The sequence below is a fragment of the Anguilla rostrata genome, chromosome 13, assembly GCF_018555375.3.
Source record: "Anguilla rostrata isolate EN2019 chromosome 13, ASM1855537v3, whole genome shotgun sequence".
Taxonomy (NCBI): domain Eukaryota; kingdom Metazoa; phylum Chordata; class Actinopteri; order Anguilliformes; family Anguillidae; genus Anguilla; species Anguilla rostrata.
The window spans coordinates 1,717,365-1,723,550 of NC_057945.1; the positions used below are offsets into that span (position 1 = coordinate 1,717,365).

Sequence of the window (6,186 nt, forward strand, 5' to 3'; positions counted from 1 at the left end):
TTAAACCAACTGCAGTTATCTGTGTGCAAATACCATTACAACCTCACAGTGCCTACAGAAAAAAAGAATACTGCCAATCCTGGTGTCTAGAGTTTGTTTTCATAGATTCTCAGATTCAGAGCACTGATCTCGGATCAGTTATACCCAATATGCTTTATCAATATGCCCTGATCAAATTCTCACAAAACCGCCTCTGTACACCTGCCCACCAAATCATCACCCCGACGTCCGATTGGTTCCCTTCCCGTGCATATAGATTCCCCAGTTTGTCAGTTTGAGTTATGGTGAGGCATTGCAACAGATCATGTGCACACCATCTGTTGAGTACTAATACAGTTCATATTAATACGGTGTTATGTGGTTACATCGTTCAACGTTTTAAATCCACCGTTCTACAGAACACACTGTATAATCTTGATTTTTCCTGCATGAAAAATAATTTCGTTTATTGTTTGTTTGCCAGCAGAGCAAAGTCTCTTTTACAAAGGTGTACTGGCCAAGCATCAGCGAGCAATACAATAAGAAAGACAATACAAGACCATTCAAACAATACAAAACTGAGGGATAAAACTCAGTGGCACCAAAACACATGCATACCCCTCAGCTATTGTTTTTAATCAAGTCTTAGAATTCAGCCAAAGTAACAGCTTTATCCAGCTTTAGTTGTTTTTGTAGCCAAGTAGCTTCTGTTTCCTTGGCCAGCTATCACATATTCCATTACGTTACATTTATTTAGCAGACAATTTTATCCAAAGCGACGTATAAAAGTGCATATCAAGGTCACATTGGAACAACTACAAAACACAGGTTTGATAAGGTACAATACTCATTTTGTAGAGTTTTTTTTATAGCCAAGAACACAAAGTCCAGTTCACACAGGGAACATTATTCTGACCTAACCCATGCTAAGTTAAACTAGGGGGCAGTACAAGCTACAACATTAAGGACAATAATAATAATAATATTCCCATCAGCTTGTTCAAAAAACAAAACAAAAAAAAACAGGTTTGTTTTTACATTTTTAAAAATGTATAAAAAAATAATTACACTGTACAGAGGAGGGAATGATCACTCGCTGTCTTTACTGCGCAGTCTGGCATTGGGGTTGGTGATTTTGATGGCCAGCTGTGCCGCCCTCCCCACAATCTGCTTCCTGTTCTTAGAAGAAACATTGTGAGCAATTTCTGCGCAGTGCCTCCTACAGACAGAGGGGAAACCGACACGTTAGCCCATACCAGCAGCCTGAGCGAGGACTGACCATCACGCTGCCCAGGCACCCTGCTCCTGGTGGTGTGTGTGTGTGTGTGGTGTGTGTGTGCGCGGTGTGTGTGTGTGGTGTGTGTGTGCGCGGTGTGTGTGTGTGTGTGTGGTGTGTGTGTGTGCGGTGTGTGTGTGTGTGCGGTGTGTGTGTGTGTGTGTGTGCGCGGTGTGTGTGTGTGTGTGTGGTGTGTGTGTACGCGGTGTGTGTGTGTGTGTGTGTGTGTGGTGTGTGCGCGGTGTGTGTGTGTGCGTGTGGTGTGTGTGTGCGCGGTGTGTGTATGTGTGTGTGGTGTGTGGTGTGTGGTGTGTGTGTGCGCGGTGTGTGTGTGTGTGTGTGATGTGTGTGTGCGCGGTGTGTGTATGTGTGTGGTGTGTGTGTGCGGTGTGTGTGGGGTGTGTGTGTGTGTGTGTGGTGTGTGTGTGTGCGTGGTGTGTGTGTGTGTGTGTGGTGTGTGTGTGTGCGCGGTGTGTGTATGTGTGTGTGGTGTGTGTGTGCGCGGTATGTGTGTGTGTGTGTGGTGTGTGTGTGCGCGGTGTGTGTGTGGTGTGTGTGTGCGCGGTGTGTGTGTGCGGTGCGTGTGTGTGTGTCCGCGGTGTGTGTGTGTGTGTGTGCGCGGTGTGTGTGTGTGTGTGCGTGGTGTGTGCGCGGTGTGTGTGTGCGCGGTGCGTGTGTGTGTGTGTGTGTGCGGTACGCGGTGCGCGTGTGAATGTGGGAAATGTCACATTTTCAGCCTGCCTTTCAGTCATTAAACAAAGAGCCACGCTTCACCACTGCAGATCATGCTGCCAGGCACTGCAGCACACGCACAAAACAAAACATTTTCTGCCTTTCCCCACGCATTCTCAGTTTTAAGACTTTTATTAAATTTATTTTCTACATTATTATTGGTAGCCGAACACACACTGAGAACATGAATGCATTATGAAATTATGCACCGATATATTTCCAAAACACAATTTAAACTGTATGTAGAATGTCATACATTGGCCAAGTGTGAGGTTTTAATGAAGTCCATGATTTGAGCAACAAGGAGCCAACCCGGCAGCACAAATCAAAAGCCGTTGTTTTCCCACAGCAAAGCGCACTGTTAATATCGGTGAGTAAGTTAGCCCCGCCCACTTTCAGCTCCACGGCAACTAACCCTCCCGTCGCTAGGACTAGCAACCCACACTGATTCCATGGGCAGGGAGCTGCGAGTGTTGCAGGTTATCTTCCACCGCGAGGCTATGGGTCGAGCCAGGGGTGGAATGGGTACTTCCACTGCAGTGCTCTTACCTCCTCCGCCTGAGCCTGGCCAGGGTATGGCTGACCCCGCAGGGACCATCGAGGAGGAAGGCAAGTGCGCAAAAGGACCAGTCGACACCTCTCAGCAAACTAACTAACACTAACACTGTCAACTCCACTCGCATTCAGTCAAATAAACTGGAACTCAATTCATGAAAAATCCCCATCTTCCATCAGGATTTTCCAATGCAAGAAATTATTCGAAAATTATTTCCACCGATCTGAATTTGAACTGAATTTCAGTTTTTCTAGAATTGCCCAAATTGAAATGGAACTGAGCCCCCTTCTTCGCTAACCACATTTTATGTGGCATTGGTTACTTTGATGTCATCAAGTCACCCTTACCAAATACAGTAGGGTCACTCAGAGCTAAAAACAGTCCTCCTCAAACATACAGATTAGACCATTCACTACAAGCAAACATTCCAAAACCTGTAGATATAGTGTAATGACAAGAACACTGCACCATTCAAAACCAGCACAAGTTGATCTCTTACCTGTTGCTCATCAGAAGAACCTCCAGCTCTTTGATGTTGTGCACAAGAAACTTTCTGAAACCAGAAGAAAGCATGTGCTTCGGTCTTCTTGCTTTCAAGTTCCAAGTTTGTTTAGCCTATACACAGTATACGGGAACGAAATATCGTTCCTCATGGACCAAGGTGCTAACACAAAAAAAAAAAATACAACATGGTCACGAAACATCATAAAAACAGAATAAAAGCAGAATAAATACAGTGGATAAGTAATATGATTATCGAATATTATGAAAATATAAATATAAATAATGCAGTACAAATGTAATTATAAAAACTATAAGAATATAAGTAATATAAATAAGTCCTAACCAGTGACGTCAGTGGTAAGTATACATAGTATAAACAGGAGGCACAGTGGTGATGATGGTCCGGTATAAAGTGTCGGTGCAGGGTAGTCATGAAATGTCCATTGCAGGAGCAGAGAGGTGTAGTCCACATGAGGTGTGTGTGTAATGTGGGGATGTTCCTGTGTGTGTGTGTGAGAGGGGGGGATCCAGCATGTCATGTGGGGAGGGGAGGGGGCAGTGTGTGCAGTAGGGGTGGGATGTGGGGGTGAGGTGCTTATGTGATGGATGGCATAAGCATCTCCCCCCCACACCCCATCCCTGCTACCGTAACCAATATTGGGCATGAGAATCTGCCCTTTGAACCTTCTGCAAACTCTGTGGTCAATACCTCTTGGTTTTCGCCAGTTTTTCTACTGGACATACAGTCCCCTCCAAAAGTATTGGAACAGCAAGGCCAATTCCATTGTTTTTGCAATACACTGAACACATTTGGGGTTGAAATAAAAAGATGAACATGAGACAAGAGTTCAGAATTTCAGCTTTTATTTCCTGGTATTTACACCTAGAAGTGTTAAACTATTTAGAACATCGATCAACATCAATCACCAGACCTTAACCCAATTGAGCATGCATTTCACCTCCTGAAGAGGAGATTGAAGGGAAAAACCCCCCGAAACAAAGAAAAACTGAAAGAGGCTGCAGTAAAAGCCTGGAAAAGCATCACAAAAGAAGAATGCAACAGTTTGGTGATGTCAATGGGTCGCAGGCTTGATGCAGTTATTGCAAGCAAGAGATATGCTACCAAATATTAAGTGTTCTTTGCTTTCATTTACTTAAATACTCTCTGTTCCAATACTTTTGCTCACCTAAAAAGTGGGTGGTCTGATACCAAAGGTGATATGTTCGAAGTTGTTTAACAAATCTAGATAAAAATATCAGGAAATAAAAGCTGAAATTCGGATCTGTCATCTCATGTACATCTTTTGACCTCAAACTCAATTGTCTTCAGCAAAAACAAAGGAATTGACCTTGCTGTTCCAATACTTTTGGAGGGGACTGAATGAGATGAATTTTCAGTACAGCTCAGTGCACAGAAGAAACAGTCAGAGGTGGTGGGGCAATGTACCGAGAGGGAACATACAGAACCACCCAGTAAGGACACTGCTTTAACGTTTAATCTATCATTTACCTTCCGATATCAATGGGAGCAGGAAAGACATCCAGGGAATTTACCTTTATTTTGACATAAGGATCTGCCTGATGTCAGATGAACTTCTTCGTCCTTTTCTTTACGATCTTCGGCTTAATTAGAGGTCTGAGGGCCGCCATGATGCCGTGGAGTCAGGAAACTACAAAATCAAGTTGTGCCATTTAAAACCATATTAACCTTCCGTTAAAACGGTGCAACTTCGAGTGGCTCCATTACAGACTTTAACATTATGCAAAAAAAAGACAGTTGGCAACTTTGCTCCGGCAACTGCAGCTGAATATTCTGCTATTTGTAAGTATTTAATCCATTGTTGCTGTCAACACTTTAAGAAGAAACAGATATCCTACAACATGCATTTGTGGAACTTTTAACTAGTGAGCGTCCTTGTCATACATTGCATTACATTACATTACAGGCATTTGGCAGACCCTCTTATCCAGAGCAACGTACAACAAAGTGTATAACCATAACCAGGAACAAGTATGTCGAAAACCCTAGAGAGAAGTACCGTTCCAAGTGCAGGGAACAACCGCATAGTTCAACTTGGACCCTGAAGGTTAAACTGATTAACACTAACACAAACGAGAACAGCAACAACGCAGTCTATGCAAAAATACAAGCAGTAGTTAAGACAAGTGCATTAACTATGTCACCTACGAAACAGCTACCAAGTTACAACCCTAAGCTTACAGTCAATTAAGAGATTACAGGGAGCTAGGGAGGGATGGGGAGAGGTGCAGCCTGAAGAGGTGAGTCTTCAGTCGTCGCTTGAAGTGGGTCAGTGTCTCAGCTGTTCTGATCTCCACGGGGAGGTCATTCCACCATCGTGAGGCCAGAACAGACAGGAGACGTGTTCGGGAAATACATACGACAGACCAAATACATCAATCCTTTTAAACAGAAAAGGAGCTTAGATCCAATCAAAATCATCTAGTATGCTGAATACATGCATTGCATTACTAATTTAGCTATAGCCAACGGTACACTTACTAGTTCACTGCCGAAAAGCAAGACAACCAGATGACATTAATTGGTTAATGTTACACTTGGCAACAGTCAATTGGCGAACTCGTTTACAGTATTTTTGACACACCTCTATATTTGTGTACTGGCAGCTGAACATTCAGTACTAGCGAGCTATCCAACTAGCAAAACCGCCCACGTAAAGCCAGCGTGTCAGGCCAACACTGAGTCAACACTACTGACTCAACATGGATCAAGCCTAAAATGACAGTTTTAATGACAGGCTTTTGTGCTGGCTGATTAAAGTTGAACGTACTCTATTCACTTTCAGGCCATAATAGTACAGTTTAATCAATGCGTGCAAACGCAAATAACGGTGCACACATTCAGTACAATAGCACAAAATGCCTTAAACGGTATTCTTAAACACTGCTTTGAAGGATCGCTGTGAATTTTGTTTCACTTACCAGAGTATCAACCAGCTACGGCCAGAGCCATAATGGCTCTGGCTACAGCAGTGCCTTCTCCGAAGGACAACAGCGCAGAGGCTGTCGGGAAATGGTCCCAAACGCCAAATTCCTCCGGACGGAGGCACCAAACTCGTGTGGGCTACGTTACTACTGTACTTTGTACCACAAACCGTCT

At 43.8% G+C, this 6,186-nt stretch overlaps 1 long non-coding RNA gene across 1 annotated transcript; it reads right to left on the reverse strand.

Moving 5' to 3' along the window:
* Positions 1 to 1,030: 1,030 nt before the first annotated feature.
* Positions 1,031 to 6,186, reverse strand: LOC135237241 (uncharacterized). Its single transcript, XR_010324781.1, has 4 exons — positions 6,009 to 6,186; positions 4,602 to 4,717; positions 3,043 to 3,207; positions 1,031 to 1,198 (listed from the first exon to the last, which is right to left on the reverse strand). It is a non-coding gene; the product is annotated as an uncharacterized LOC135237241 (long non-coding RNA).